At 43.6% G+C, this 16,041-nt stretch overlaps 1 protein-coding gene across 24 annotated transcripts in view; it reads right to left on the reverse strand.

Annotated features, from left to right (window-relative positions):
- Positions 1 to 10,894, reverse strand: part of LOC106568455 (alpha-adducin) — a 50,542-nt gene extending 39,648 nt beyond the window's left edge. For all 24 annotated transcript variants that reach the window (XM_014138807.3, XM_014138805.3, XM_014138814.3 and 21 more), the window contains exon 1: positions 10,728 to 10,894. The gene's annotated coding sequence lies outside the window, so the exon portion shown is untranslated. The remainder of the gene's footprint in view (positions 1 to 10,727) is intronic.
- Between the last annotated feature and the right edge of the window lie 5,147 nt (positions 10,895 to 16,041).

Below are 16,041 nucleotides of genomic sequence, written 5' to 3' on the forward strand. Positions count from 1 at the left end.
CTAAAACAGGGAATTTTTACTAGGATTAAATGTCAGGAATTGTGAAAAACTGAGTTTAAATGTATTTGATTAAGGTGTATGTAAACTTACGACCTCAACTGTAGGTATTTATAGTTGTCCACAGAACCGTCCAGAGTAGTGATGCTAGTCGGGCGGGTGCAAGCAGCGATCGGTTGAAGAGCATGCATTTAGTTTTACTTGTATTTAAGAGCAGTTGAAGGCCACGGAAGGAGAGTTGTATGGTATTGAAGCTTATTTGGAGGGCCAGGTGTATACAGAAAGGTGTCGTCTGCGTAGAGGTGGATCAAAGAATCACCCGCAGCAAGAGCGACATCACTGATATAAACAGAGAAAAGAGTTGGCCTGAGAATTGAACCCTGTGGCATCCCCATAGAGACTGCCAGGGGTCCGGACAACGGGCCCTCCGATTTGACACATTGAACTCTGAGAGGTAGTTAGTGAACCAGTCGAGGCAGTCATTAGAGAAACCACGGCTGTTGAGTCTGCCGATAAGAATGTGGTGATTGACAGAGTCGAAAGCCTTGGCCAGGTCGATGAAGACGGCTGCACACTATTGTCTTTTATCAATGGCGGTTATGTTATTTACGACCTTGAGGGTGGCTGAGGTGCACCCATGACCAGCTCGGAAGCCAGATTGCATAGCGGAGAAGGTACGGTGGGATTCAAAATGGTCGGTGGTTGGTTTGTTCACTTGGCTTTCGAAGACTTAAGAAAGGCAGGGCAGGATGGATATAGGTCTGTAACAATTTGGGTCAAGAGTGTCTCCCCCTTTGAAGAGAAAATGACCGCAGCCGCTTTCCAATCTTTAGGAATATCAGATGATATACAAGTGAGGTTGAACAGACTAGTAATAGGGGTTGCAACAACAGCGGCGGATCATTTTAGAAAGAGAGGGTCCAGATTGTCTAGCCCAGCTGATATGTAGGGATCCAGATTTTGCAGCTCTTTCCGAAACTCAGCTGTCTGGATTTGGGTGAAGGAGAAGGGGGGGGGGGGCTTGGGCCAGTTGCTGCTGGGGGTGCAGAGCTGTTGGTTGGGGTAGCCAGGTGGAAAGTGTGGCCAGCTGTAGAGAAATGCTTATTGAAATTCTCAATTATCATAGATTGATCAGTGGTGACCGTGTTTCCTAGTCTCAGTGCAGTGGGCAGCTGGGAGGAGGTACTCTTATTCTCCATGGACTTCAGTGTCCCAAAACCTTTTGGAATTCGTGCTGCAGGATGCAAATTTCTGTTTGAAAAAGCTAGCCTTTGCTTTCCTACCTGACTGTGTGTGTATTGGTTCCTGACTTCCCTGAAAAGATGCATATCGTGGGGACTATTCGAAGCTAGTGCAGTACACCACAGGGTGTTTTTGTGCTGGTCAAGGGCAGTCAAGTCTGGAGTGAACCAAGGACTATATCTGTTCTTAGTTCTACATTTTTTGAAAGGGGCATGCTTATTTAAGATGGTGAGGAAAGCACTTTTAACCTCAGGGGGCAGCATTTGGAATTTTGGATGAAAAGTGTGCCCAAAGTAAACTGCCTGCTACTCAGGTTCAGAAGCTAGGATATGCATATAATTGGTATATGTGGATAGAAAACACTCTGAAGTTTCCAAAACTGTTAACATAACATCTGTGAGTATAACAGTACTGATATGGCAGGCAAAAACCTGAGGAAAATCCATCCAGGAAGTACTATTATTTTGAAATGGCTGTTTTTCCATTGAAAGCCTATCCACCATACAAAGACTTAGGACCCAGTTCGTGATCTCTATGGCTTCCACAGCATGTGGCCAGTCTTTAGGCATTGTTTCAGGCTTTTACTCTGAAAAATGAGGGAGAAACACAACTTTCAATGAGAGGACAGTGGAAATTTCCAGACATGAGTCCTGCGCGTAACCGGGACCGCGCCTTTCTTGTTTCTCCTTTTCTATTGATGAAGTTATTGTCCGGTTGAAATATGATCGATTATTTATGACAAAAACAAGCTGAGGATTGATTTTAAACATCGTTTGACATGTTTCTAAGAATTCTTATGGTACTTTTTAGATTTTTTTGTCTGTCTGTTGTTAATACTGAACAGAAACGCACCAACAAAACTGAGGTTTTTGGACATAGTCGAACAAAACGAACATTTGTGTAACATGGAGTCTTCGGAGTGCAACCATAAGAAGATCGAAGGTAAGTGATACATTTTATCGCAATTTCTGGTTTTTAGTTAGTCCTCTTCTTGGCTGCTAACTGTTTGTAATGATTTGTCTTCTGGGCGCTGTTCTCAGATAATCGCATGGTTTGCTTTCGCCGTAAAGCCTTTTTGAAATCTGGTTGGATTAACAAGAAGTTCATCTTTAAACCGATGTATAACACTTGTATGTTTCATGAATTTTTATAACGAGTATTTCTGTTTTTGAATTTGGCGCTCTGCAATTTCACTGGATGTTGGCCAAGTGGGACGCTAGAGAGGTTAAAGAACCACCAGGCATCCTCTACTGACGGGATGAGGTCAATATCCTTCCAGGATACCTGGGCCAGGTCAATTAGAAAGGCCTGCTCGCAGAAATGTTTTAGGCAGCGCTTGACAGTCATAGTGGTGGTCATTTGACCGTGGACCGCTAACGGACGCAGGCAATGAGGAAGTGATCGCTTAGATCCTGGTTGAAAACAGCAGAGGTGTATTTAGAAAGGCAGCAGGTAGCCTAGTGGGGCGGCAGGTAGCCTTGTGGTTACAGAGGTGGACTAGTAATCGAAAGGTTGCAAGATCGAAGCCCCGAGCTGACAAGGTAAAAATCTGTCGGCCTGCCCCTGAACAAGGCAGTTAACCCACTGTTCCTAGGCCGTCATTGTAAATAAGAATTTGTTGTTAACTGACTTGCCTAATTAAATAAAAGGTTACATTTTTAAAAATGTAATAAAAATTTAGAACGCAAGTTGGTTAGGATGATATCTATGAGGGTGTCCATGTTTACGGATTTTGGGTTGTACTTGTTAGGTCCCTTGATAATTTGTGTGAGATTGAGGGCATCTAGCTAAGGTCGTAGGACGGCCGGGGTGTTAAGCATATCCCAATCCCAACAGTTCTAACTCTGACAATAGATGGGGGGCAATCAACATATGGTGTCTAGGGGAGGGTCTATAACAAGCGGTAACAGTGAGGGACTTATTTCTGGAGAGATGGATCCTTAAAAAGTATAAACTCGAACTGTTTGGGCATAGACCTGGATTGTATGACAGAACTCTGCAGGCTCTCTCTACAGTAGATTACAATTCCACCCCCTTTAGCAGTTCTGTCTTGACGGAAAATGTTGTAATTGGGGATGGACATTTCAGAATTTTTGGTGGCCTTCCTAAGCCAGGATTCAGACACGGCATCAGGGTTGGCGGAGTGTGCTAAATCAGTGAATAAAGTAAACTTTGGGAGGAGGCTTCTGATGTTAACATGCACGTTGACTCCCATTTCTGAGTGTAAACATTCGATTCCAATAGGAATCAACTCTTAAGATTCAGTATTTCTGGAATGGAGGAGACTGACAAGTAGATGAAATTCCGAGAACACCAACATCTTTCTTAGTGAGTGAGTGAGTGAGTGAGTGAGTGAGTGAGTCACAGTATAGGCAAGTCAGCCCCCAGGCAGACAGTCAGAACCGTGCACTAGGCCTATCTAACCGGCAATCAAAAAGTGTGTCTGGCAAATGGAATGCTGCATCTCACAAATTCTTGGCTTGCAAAGTCTCACAACCTCAGTAAACCGGGGCCTGTCATCAATGACTAGGATAATAAGATGAGTGAGATGCATCACTTAGCCCTCACAGTATCTGTGCATGTGCACAGGTTCGATTCACGCTGTTCAGTGTGGTAGCCAGGGCACCAAGACAGCGGAGAAGTTGACACTCTTAGTTGTTGAGGAATTGATCTACTACGCTGTTCACTTAAAAAAAAAAAAATATCTACAAAAACATAATTTTTCAGTAAGGGATTTATCTTAATGTTAAGGAGCCCAATTTGGTTAAAATGTTCACACCCCATTACTGATATCAGCTTCCTGTTCTGAATGGTACACTACTAGGCCTACTCATATTACGGCCAGTCACCCGAACAGACATGGCTGACATTCATAACATTCACCGGATCATTTACTCACACACACCCTGACTTCTGACAGCAAGTGAAGTCAGCAACTTGCTGCACATACTTCACTTAACTCGCTGAGTTGTCTGACTAAAAAGACTGAAGCTGCATAGCAACAAGCACAAAAACCCTCCCAATTTTAAACCCATACTGACACACACACAGTAGGTGTCCTCCATCCACCGGTTACCAATGTAGTAGGAGGTTATCAGCTTACTGTTTTCAATACATTATGAAAATAAAATCACTATCAACCTTTACGGGATCTAGCACTGTGCAGCTACTGATAAAATCTGATACGATGACAGCATCAGGCCCAGTGCTTTACGTTTCACCACTGGCTGGGTCATCTGCATACAGTACTAACCCCAGCCATCACACAGCTCCCCACTATTACATACAGTACTAACCCCAGCCATCACACAGCTCCCCACTATTACATACAGTACTAACCCCAGCCATCACACAGCTCCCCACTATTACATACAGTACTAACCCCAGCCATCACACAGCTCCCCACTATTACATACAGTACTAACCCCAGCCATCACACAGCTCCCCACTATTACATACAGTACTAACCCCAGCCATCACAGCTCCTCTCCCCACTATTACATACAGTACTAACCCCAGCCATCACACAGCTCCCCACTATTACATACAGTACTAACCCCAGCCATCACACAGCTCCCCACTATTACATACAGTACTAACCCCAGCCATCACACAGCTCCCCACTATTACATACAGTACTAACCCCAGCCATCACACAGCTCCTCTCCCCACTATTACATACAGTACTAACCCCAGCCATCACACAGCTCCCCAGTATTACATACAGTACTAACCCCAGCCATCACACAGCTCCTCTCCCCACTATTACATACAGTACTAACCCCAGCCATCACACAGCTCCCCACTATTACATACAGTACTAACCCCAGCCATCACACAGCTCCCCACTATTACATACAGTACTAACCCCAGCCATCACACAGCTCCTCTCCCCACTATTACATACAGTACTAACCCCAGCCATCACACAGCTCCCCACTATTACATACAGTACTAACCCCAGCCATCACACAGCTCCCCACTATTACATACAGTACTAACCCCAGCCATCACACAGCTCCTCTCCCCACTATTACATACAGTACTAACCCCAGCCATCACACAGCTCCTCTCCCCACTATTACATACAGTACTAACCCCAGCCATCACACTGCTCCTCTCTCCCCACTATTACATACAGTACTAACCCCAGCCATCACACAGCTCCTCTCTCCCCACTATTACATACAGTACTAACCCCAGCCATCACACAGCTCCTCTCTCCCCACTATTACATACAGTACTAACCCCAGCCATCACACAGCTCCCCAGTATTACATACAGTACTAACCCCAGCCATCACACAGCTCCCCAGTATTACATACAGTACTAACCCCAGCCATCACACAGCTCCCCACTATTACATACAGTACTAACCCCAGCCATCACACAGCTCCCCACTATTACATACAGTACTAACCCCAGCCATCACAGCTCCTCTCTCCCCACTATTACATACAGTACTAACCCCAGCCATCACACAGCTCCCCACTATTACATACAGTACTAACCCCAGCCATCACACAGCTCCTCTCTCCCCACTATTACATACAGTACTAACCCCAGCCATCACACAGCTCCCCACTATTACATACAGTACTAACCCCAGCCATCACACAGCTCTCCTTTCCACACTATTACTCAACAACTGGTGCACAGCTGAAGTGTGCAGGGGTGTAGCGTTGACTGTGGTCACTATGGAAACAGACCACATTACCATGGAAACTAGGATAGCCTTTTACACCATTATGTAATAGTAGAGCAGCCCATCACAATACACCAGGTCTACTCCATATGTTATTAACACCTTCCACACTTGTTGTGAACTGGGAGTTGAAATCTATTTAATCATTGGGACTAGTAGTAGTAGTAGTAGTAGTAGTAGTAGGGTACCACAGGTTGCCATATCAACGTTTAAGTCCAAATAGGCCATATGTTCTACTTCTAACTAATCAATTTGTTACAAATGTACTCTCATGGATGCAACAGCACCATTTGGAACCTGAGAACCTTCTGATGGAATCAAAGGAATGATTCAATCTGGGCCACATTCCAACATGAAATCCCTGGGGGAAACTAGCCAAAAGACATTAGTATTGATTACAGTAAAACAGTTCTGGAGATATTCTGCAACAGTCCAGATGCGGTCCATAACTTATTCCATTCTCCAAGGCTCAGGCCTGCATCCTGCCATGTGGCAATGATTAAAGCATAGAAAGAGAGACATAGAGAAGGGGAGATAGAGATAAGGGGAAACAGAAAGAGAGAACACCAGGAGAGATCGATGGTAGTTTTAAGCTCTCCATCTCTACAGGTGGGCTTGGTAACAGGGAGGGTTGTTTTCAGCTCTACAGCTGGGCTTGGTAACAGGGAGGGTAGTTTTCAGCTCTAGGATGGGCTTGGTAACAGGGAGAGCTGTTTCCAGCTCTAGGATGGGCTTAGTAACAGGGAGCGCTGTTTCCAGCTCTAGGATGGGCTTGGTAACAGGGAGGGTTGTTTCCAGCTCTAGGATGGGCTTGGTAACAGGGAGGGCTGTTTCCAGCTCTAGGATGGGCTTGGTAACAGGGAGGGCTGTTTCCAGCTCTAGGATGGGCTTGGTAACAGGGAGGGGAGGGGTCCATTACAATGAGATGAACGTATGTGTTGTTGACTAGATCTCCAGTAATAATAGATAACTTAACGAAACAGCAAAGTATTTCAGTTAGCTTTTCAGCTCATTTCAGCTAACTCATTCATGTTATGTATACCCACTGGGACATAGTTGGCATGGCTGACTACGCATATATTTAATATTGCTACGCTGCGTTCGATCAGAACAGGAAGTTCTGTTGAAAAGGCCTTTATATCAATTCTAGTTCATATCCTAGGTCAAAAAAAGAGACAAAACAAGGATAAAGACTACTTGAGTTAGCTCCAAAAATATGCCAGTCAAGTCATATTTAGTGAATGGATTTTGCCATGAGAAGAAACAGATACTTGGTTTCACCAAACCTCCCTCCCTTCCCCCCTCTTGAGTGTGTGCCACCCTCTCACATCATGGGAAGTGCACTTAGGCATTCAGCCTAAGTCAGTCTCATTTTAACTCTGCAGTGAATGCCTGTCAAAGCTGGAATCTATAATACTCCTTCCATGGGATGTAGGAAAGCACTGCTGCCTGTGCCTCAGACAACTAACTACTACTATTGTATCTGGACTGCGGACAGAAGAATGCATTAGAGATACTCTTGTTGCTCATTTAAATGTAATGTTATGAGCAGTATTCCTGTGTTTGATTCTGTGTGTGTATGGCAAAATCTAGTAAGCTGAAAGCATCCAATAATGCACAAAATTGAACTGCACATTACCGCAAACATCTTGCTTGCTTTTTGACTTCTTAGAAACCTCGTAACAAGTTTTGATTGAATACGACTCCAAGTGACGTTATTTAACCAGAATTCATGAAAAATGACATATTTCTAATCCACTGTGCCCTGATAATAAAACTCTGATATAAAACACCATTTCTCAGGGGCTTGAAATCAACTCTTAGGACTAGTTAGACGCCATTTCATGTCATTGGAGTTAGAAGTCCACATACCAACATTGATTTGTTTTGGACAGATGATAATGCTTAGATGAACCCCCATCAGCCTGCCATAAAGCGCCCTCAGCCTGCCATAAAGCGCCCTCAGCCTGGTCTGAACCAATATGTTCAACAGGTGGATTGTCCTTGTCCTGGGCCTTGGGGATTACATGACTGTTAGCTGGAAGAGGACGAGCAACATTTCTCCTAATACATTACCTTGCGTTTCCACTGGAAAAATCGGTCATTTTTAAATGGAAAGAGGCGAGGTGAGGAGTCTATGATCGTTTTGCGACGTGATTTGTTAGTACAAAGTAGTATCTAGTGACAACATACTGTTTGAGTGCTTCACCATAGAAGGAGAAAGGAACTTAAAAATCTTGTCCTTTCCAACTTTGCTTGATTCAGATTGGCCCAGTAGTGTGAAAAGGGTACTAGCGTCTTGAAACAGGACTTGATGCTGGCTGCTTCAGCACATGAGAGTAGTGCCTGGATTACACAGATGGCAGTGTTATCATTATGCAAGACTGACGTGCGTCCCAAATGGCACCCTATTCACAATGTACTAGTGCACTACTTTGGAACAGGGACCATAGGTGCACTGATTATGTAAGGAATAGGTTGCCATTTGGGATACAGCCTCAGCAGGAGGTGACTGTTTAGCGGCTGTGAATATGGCCCCAAATCATCGTCATAATAATGTATTCTTCAAATGTAATCCATAGAGGTCCTTTGAGGGACAGAAGGATATTTTACATTTGCACACAAAAGGATTATTGAGAAATAATGAACTGAAGTCACACTGGATAAGAGTGTTTTGTAAATGATGAAATGTTAATGCAGGCTAAATGTTGTGACTCTTGGGCCTTACTAAGGCCTCCTCATAACTACGGTCGTAGTAACGTCTAAAGCCGACACTGTTGCCATGGAAATGTTGTTTTCTGAGGCAGAGTGTTGTGTTGAGGGGACAGGGGTTTGGGAGGGTGGGTCCTCAAGGCTTTATCTGGGTGTGGGAGATCACTGTCTCACAACAGTACTGAGAAGACACCCTGCTTAGGGAGTTTGAGGAGATTAGTTTGAGCAAGGTGAGGCACAGAACTTCTCATTTTGACCACATTATTGATGCAAGATGATTTGTAGATCAGCGATTCTGCGCAGCCTGAATGCAATGTAGACCCGCACACCGTCTTACATAGCTCTAGTATCATCTGCGATACCGAGTCTACGTATGTGCTAGTGACAACTATAGAAAAAAACTAGGCAAAGCAGTGGTCTAGTGACAAAGCTCCAGGATATTAGTGCCACTGGGCTGGTTCGTGACATTTTCCTGGTAACATTGTCAATATTAACCTAGGTAGTCAAATCAATTTTTACAACTTCCACAGAAAACATTGTTTCTTATGTCTAACACAATATACACTATGCAGTGCACTGACAAATCTGGCATGTTACACACCCGAAACAGTGCCAAACACTTACACTCTGAGAAAGGAAGGAAAGAGAGTGAGATTTATTTATTTTTTAAATGAGGAACACATTTTCATCATCTGCACTGGGGTCAAGGGTGTGGGTGGGTCTAGTAGGCCTAAAACTAACACAGACCTCAAAAACGTGTTAGTGTGTGTGTGTGTGGTACTGCTAGCTTCACTCCAATGGGTGTTCCTCTCATTCCACCAGAATAACGAAATCCAGGGAGTTACCCCTCCACAGTTATCTCTACAGGGCTTCTAGCCTAGTCCCGCTCTGCTAATCCTCACAGAGGGAAAGAGAGAGGGGTGGGGGAGGGGAATTAGGTTACAGCCCACTGACTGACTGGAAAATGTACAGTATCTACAGCTAGTAGACTAGAGAAGAAACATCTTAATGGAATCTGCTCTGCTCTCCAATGTTGTCCTACAAAATCAACATATATGACAGCCAGAGATTATTACACACTCTAACAAAACGCTTTCCAGCAGACAATGAAAACACGTGTTTCTTCCACAGCCATCAATGTTCATCCTCTGAACGACCCTTAACGCTCTTATCAAGGCTTTCACTGAGTGGACATGGGATGATATAGATAATGTACAGAGAAGGACTAGGAATTCATCAAGCTATTTTTCATAGAACTTCCTTATCTTTTGGCTTGTTGAAGATGTGTTCTGGATTGGCATCATTAGGAAAGAGAGTATTCCAACAGTCTCTTGGGAGATTGGAAGATTCCTCAAATAGACAATGAAATGGTGGGATGTTCAAATGTAATACTTCATTATTTTTACTAGAGTACACAAGGAAAACTACATGCATGAAGTTATACATGGTTGAGTAAGGCCTACAATAGCAACACACACACTAGTATAGTTCAGTGACTAACTATTATCAGAGACTATTTCTTCATTTCCTGTCCCATTCAGGCCTACAGCACGCAAAGTAAGCTACCAGTCACTAGAGGGACAAACAAACACATGTCCTAATAACATTGCATAATAGATAATACTGCACCCTATATTGTTATGATAGATACATAACAGTAAACATGCACTAAGTCAACCTAAACTCAGCTTCCTATCTTCCAGGCTGTGCAAAATACACAAAACAACAGCCTACTAAAATGTGGCCTTGGAGCCTCACTTCTGCGTTTGAAGGAGACTGGTGGGTGGGGGGACCAAGTAATACATGGTGTTTTTGTTGTTTTTACGAACCTTCGAAGGCCAACAAAACGATGTACTGTATGATACTAGTGCTACAGTTTAATAAAACATGAGATCATATGTCGCACACGCTGCTCTGCAGAGTCCACTGGCGACGCGCAGTCAATAATGGAAACATTATAGGTTTCTACATATTGTACAAAGAGAAACGACATTACCGTTTAAATAATTTACATGGTATCGCGCTGGCCGGATCTTACTACTACGAAACAACATTATCCGTTTTAACTTACCCTCGTTTAGTTGAAATATGATTGAAAAGACAGCACCTTCTCGTAGAAAGCGAGCGTACTATTTTCAGTATTTTTATCCGCTACCCTGCTGCTTTGAAAGAGGTCTGCTTGTAGTTCCTGCGACGCTCCGCCCAACAACGCCCTCTCACTTGGGTGCGGCAAAGCGGTGAATGCTGGTGCGCACCATTGGTTGTGCTCAAAATCCATTGCGGCACATGAAAGCAACGACGAACCTGGTTGGAGGTTGTTCTGAGAGAGTACGATTAGACTAACCCAGGATAAACCGGGCTATGGCCCGTCACATCACCGGGCAAAGTGGTGAGGGAGGAGAACTGGCTCTAATCGAGCATCACCGGGCCATAATGTCAACAAAATAGTATGATGAATCGTTTAGAAACATAAATTATTAATTTTAAAATAGCCTAGGGCCTAAACCTATGTACAATTTTCAAAGTAGTTTTCCTTAAGAAGATTCTGATTCTGAAGGCAGGTAAAGTGATACATGCATTTTGAGCAAACATTTTTGCACGTGAAAACACTGAATCCTTACTAATAACTCCACGTGCTTGACATATGTCACTTGTTTTCAGCCGACTTCAACGTCTGCTTTGAAGGGGGCACCCGGGAGGCAACCCGGTTTCAAGACGAAGGCGATCAGCGTTAACCCGGTTAAACCGGGGCATGCACGGGGTATTAATCGAATTCCATCACTTATGTGAACGTATGGAGCCCATGATGAAACCAAACTTCCCCAGTCGTGGAAAAATAACCCAATTGTCATATCTGAGTCAAAGTAAAGATACCTTAATAGAGAATTACTCAAGTAAAAGTCACCCAGTAAAATACTACTTGAGTAAAAGTCTAAAAGTATTTGGTTTTAAATATACCTAAGTATCAAAATTAAATTAAATTGCAAAAATATTTATTTATTTATTTTATTTATTTATTTTTATTAATTTAACCTTAATTTAACTAGGCAAGTCAGTTAAGAACAAATTCTTATTTTCAATGACGGCCTAGGAACAGTGGGTTAACTGCCTTGTTCAGGGGCAGAACGACAGAAAGGCAAAAGGCCTCCTGCGGGGACAGGGCCTGGAATAAAAAAAACACAAAAAAACAATATAAATATAGGAGAGAGACAACACAACACTACATAAAGAGAGAACTAAGACAACAACATAGCAAGGCAGCAACACATGACAACATAGCATGGTAGCAACACAACATAACAACAACATGGTAGCAACACAAAACATGGTGCAAACATTATTGGGCACAGACAACAGCACAAAGGACAAGAAGGTAGAGACAACATTACATCACACAAAGCAGCCACAACTGTCAGTAAGACCGTCCATGATTGAGTCTTGAATGAAGAGATTGAGATAAAACTGTCCAGTTTGAGTATTTTTTGCAGCTCGTTCCAGTCGCTAGCTGCAGCGAACTGAAAAGAGGAGCGACCCAGGGATGTGTGTGCTTTAGGGCCCTTTAACAGAATGTGACTGGCAGAACGGGTGTTGTATGTGGAGGATGAGGGCTGCAGTAGATATCTCAGATAGGGGGGAGTGAGGCCTAAGAGGGTTTTATAAATAAGCATCAACCAGTGGGTCTTGCGACAGGTATACAGAGATGACCAGTTTACAGAGGAGTATAGAGTGCAGTGATGTGTCCTATAAGGAGCATTGATGGCAAATCTGATGGCCGAATGGTAAAGAACATCTAGCCACTCAAGAGCACCCTTACCTGCCGATCTATAAATGATGTCTCCGTAATCTAGCATGGGTAGGATGGTCATCTGCATCAGGGTTAGTTTGGCAGCTGGGGTGAAAGAGGAGCGATCACGATAGAGGAAACCAAGTCTAGATTTAACTTTAGCCTGCAGCTTTGATATGTGCTGAGAGAAGGACAGTGCACTGTCTAACCATACTCCCGAGTACTTGTATGAGGTGACTACTTCAAGCTCTAAACCCTCAGAGGTAGTAAAAACACCTGTGGGAAGAGGGGCATTCTTCTTACCCAACCACATGGCCTTTGTTTTGGAGGTGTTCATAACAAGGTTAAGGGTGAAGAAAGCTTGTTGGACACTAAGACAGCTTTGTTGTAGAGCATTTAACACAAAACACGGGGAGGGGCCAGCTGAGTATAAGACTGCATATAAATGTATCATCTGCATATAAATGGATGAGATAGCTTCCTACTGTCTGAGCTATGTTGTTGATTCAAATTGAAAAGAGCGTGGGGCCTAGGATCGAGCCTTGGGGTACTCCCTTGGTGACAGGCAGTGGCTGAGACAGCAGATTTTCTGACTTTATACACTGCACTCTTTGAGAGAGGTAGTTAGCAAACCAGTCCAAAGACCCCTCAGAGACACCAATACTCCTTAGCCGGCCCACAAGAATGGAATGTTCTACCGTATCAAAAGCTTTGGCCAAGTCAATAAAAATAGCAGCACAATATTGCTTAGAATCAAGGGCAATGGTCACATCATTCAGGACCTTTAAGGTTGCAGTGACACATCCATAACCTGAGCGGAAACCAGATTGCATACCCGAGAGAATACTATAGACATCAAGAAAGCCAGTCAGTTGATTATTGACAAGTTTTTCCAACACCTTTGATAAACAGGGCAAAATAGAAATAGGCCTATAACAATTAGGATCAGCTTGATCTCCTCCAATAAATAAAGGATGAACCGTGGCTGCCTTCCAAGCAATGGGAACCTCCCCAGAAAGGAGAGACAGGTTAAAATGGTTGGAGATAGGCTTGGCGATGATAGGGGCAGCAACCTTAAAGAAGAAAGGGTCTAAACCATCTGACCCAGATGTTTTTGGGGGTCAAGTTTAAGGAGCTCCTTTAGCACCTCGGACTCAGTGACTGCCTGCAGGGAGAAACTTTGTAGCGGGGCAGGCGAAAAAGAGGGAGACGCATCGAGGATAGTCGCATTAGAAGGGGTGGGAGATGAGGAAATGTTGGACGGGCAAGAAGGCATGGCTGAGTCAAATAGTAATCCTGACTTAATGAAGTGGTGGTTAAAGAGCTCAGCCATGTGCTTCTTGTCAGTAACAACCACATCATCAACATTAAGGGACATGGGCAGCTGTGAGGAGGAGGGTTTATTCTCCTGGTCTTTAACTGTTTTCCAGAACATCTTGGGGTTAGACCCACAGAGAGAGAACTGCTCCTTAAAAGTAACTAACTTTGGCCTTCCGGATAGCCTGTGTGCATTTATTTCTCATTTGCCTGAACGAGAGCCAGTCAGCCTGAGTATGTGTGTGCTGAGCCTTCTCCAAATGCAATTCTTGAGGTGGACTAACTCTGCAAGATCACTGTCGAAAAAGGGGCTGAACCTGTTTTTAATTCTCATTTTCTTTATGGGGGAGTGTTTGTTAACAATACCACTGAAAATATTTTTTTAAAAGGTCCAAGCGTCTTTGACAGAGGGATCAAGCTGATTCTATACCATGTTACAGAGGCCAGTTCATAAAGGAAGGCTTTCTCATTAAAGTTTTTTAGCAAGCGTCTATGACAAATCATGACAGGTCGTTTCACTGAGCAGCCATTATGAATATAGGCTGTAAAACAGTGATCACTAAGGTCATTACAGAAAACACCAGACTGATACCTATCAGGATTATCTGTGAGGATAACATCGAGGAGAGTAGCCTTTTCTGGGTGTTTGGAGTCATACCTTGTGGGATTGGTAATAATCTGAGAAAGATTTAGGGAGTCCCATTGCTTTAGGACTTTGTCAGGTGGTTCAAGCATGTCCCAGTTTAGGTCACCTAGCAGGACAAATTCAGACTTAATGTAAGGGGCCAGGAGAGAGCTTAGGGCAGGTAGGGTACAGGTCGGTGCTGATGGAGGACGATAGCACCCAGCAACAGTCAACAAAGAGCTATTTGAAAGTGTAATACTTAAAACCAGCAAATCAAATTGTTTGGGGACAGACTTGGTGGAGACAACCGATCTGTCTTGCCGAAAAAGGTTATAACAAGAAAGGTTAACATCAGTATTCAAAACACTCTTCCTTAACCACGTCTCAGTAATGACCAACACATCTGGATTGGAGCTGTGATCCCACACTTTCAATTGATCCATTTTAGGTAATAAACTTCTAGTGTTAACATGTAGAAAACCCAGGCTTTTACGAGAGCAGAAATCAGTGAAGAAGATATCAGAGCACAAGACAGAATTGGGTCTAGCAACAGTAGATGGGCCAGGGTGTACATGCACATTTCCAGATATAATCAGCAGTAATACAATCAGGGCACGGCAGAGAACAGGGAGAGTTCTGCAGTGTTGATTTATGACATCTGACTGTGCATCAGATTGCAAAAAGATCATATTGTACAGCAATTTCATCAGGTAACATGAATACAAAGCCGGCGAGAGGTGGTTAGAATAGGATGGGAGGCCAGAAGTCTGTGTAACCAATAGAGAGTCAGAGTCCTGAGTGTGGGAACAAACATAGTGTGTCCCACGGTTGGGTAAAGAAAGTTCGTAGTCAACAAAGCATGCAGGAGTCATGAGGCAAATAGCAAAATAGCAAAATACACACAAAGAAAATAAAATATATAACGAGTTGGGGCTAGCCATTGTAAGTTCAGAGTCACTTGCCCCAACAGTCCGTGTGTGCTGTAGGCGAGAAAAAGCTCGGGAGAGAGGGGTGAGTGTGGTGGGGGTACCTGTACCAGACAGGGGAAGACAGGCCAGGGCAGACAGTGAACAGATCACCAGGTGGAATCCAAGCAGCAGTGCAGCAAGCAACGGGAGTAGGTGTCACACCCACTTGGGAGAAGCTTTTATTTCTGGAGGCAGATTTCTTGCAGAAAATGCCAGTGAATGGTCTTTGAACAGCAGGAGGGGGCTTCAGACGATGCTTCAAAGACTCCTGCCACTTGTTGGACCCAAAGACATCGACACATTTTACTTCACACCTTAATTCTAATTGAATTTGTATCTGGTCTGTTGTTCTAAGCCTGGGAGCCTTAACTCAGCATTCAGTCCCAATAAAATAAAATATATCATTGTAATGTACTTAATTTTAAAAATAAATCTAAAGTATTCTTGGCTTTCAAAACAGCATCAGAACAAACACTACTCACTCAGTTCCAGGTTGGATGTTGTCCTCAGGTCTCTGCTGTTTGTTTGCCCAGAGCACCCTCCGTATAGCTTGGAAAAAGTAATCTCTCCTGTTAATGTTGGTCAAAATTAGGTTGTAGGTTTGGAGTTTTGATCTGGAGCGAAGGCCATGCTGTGGAGGGTAGCATCCTGCATATGTACCTGCCGGAAAATCCTAGTTTATCTAACTCCA

Source organism: Salmo salar, chromosome 13, assembly GCF_965601325.2.
Source record: "Salmo salar chromosome 13, fSalSal1, whole genome shotgun sequence".
Classification (NCBI taxonomy): domain Eukaryota; kingdom Metazoa; phylum Chordata; class Actinopteri; order Salmoniformes; family Salmonidae; genus Salmo; species Salmo salar.